The following is a 501-nucleotide window of genomic DNA, read 5'->3' as shown; positions in this document are numbered from 1 at the left end:
ACCCCCTCCTGGCCCCCCCTCCTATGAGTCTCCTCCGCACCCTGCTCCCCGGATGGGCCATGGACCCCGTGCCAGGGCATGGCTGGTTTCTATCCCAGCTCCAGCGTGGTCCTTGGGCACGTCCTGCTGCCCTCATGGGCCTCAGTTTCCCCTCTCATGGACACCAAGCTCTTTGTGGGGAGCTGCTCCACGGCCCAGCCACGACCTGCCCCGAGCACCGTGCGGTACCGGGTAACGCTGCTGCCGGCACCGCTGCGGACCCCGTGCCAGGGCATGGCTGGTTTCTATCCCAGCTCCAGCGTGGTCCTTGGGCACGTCCTGCTGCCCTCATGGGCCTCAGTTTCCCCTCTCATGGACACCAAGCTCTTTGTGGGGAGCTGCTCCACGGCCCAGCCACGACCTGCCCCGAGCACCGTGCGGTACCGGGTAACGCTGCTGCCGGCACCGCTGCTCACCCAGCGCGGCCGAGGGAGGACACAGCCAACCCCTGCCCGGGCTACC

The sequence above is a fragment of the Cariama cristata genome, unplaced genomic scaffold (genome assembly GCF_000690535.1).
Source record: "Cariama cristata isolate BGI_N322 unplaced genomic scaffold, ASM69053v1 scaffold30240, whole genome shotgun sequence".
NCBI classification, from domain to species: Eukaryota; Metazoa; Chordata; class Aves; order Cariamiformes; family Cariamidae; genus Cariama; species Cariama cristata.
The sequence above is the reverse complement of the archived record's forward strand: the minus strand, read 5'-3'. Positions refer to the sequence as shown.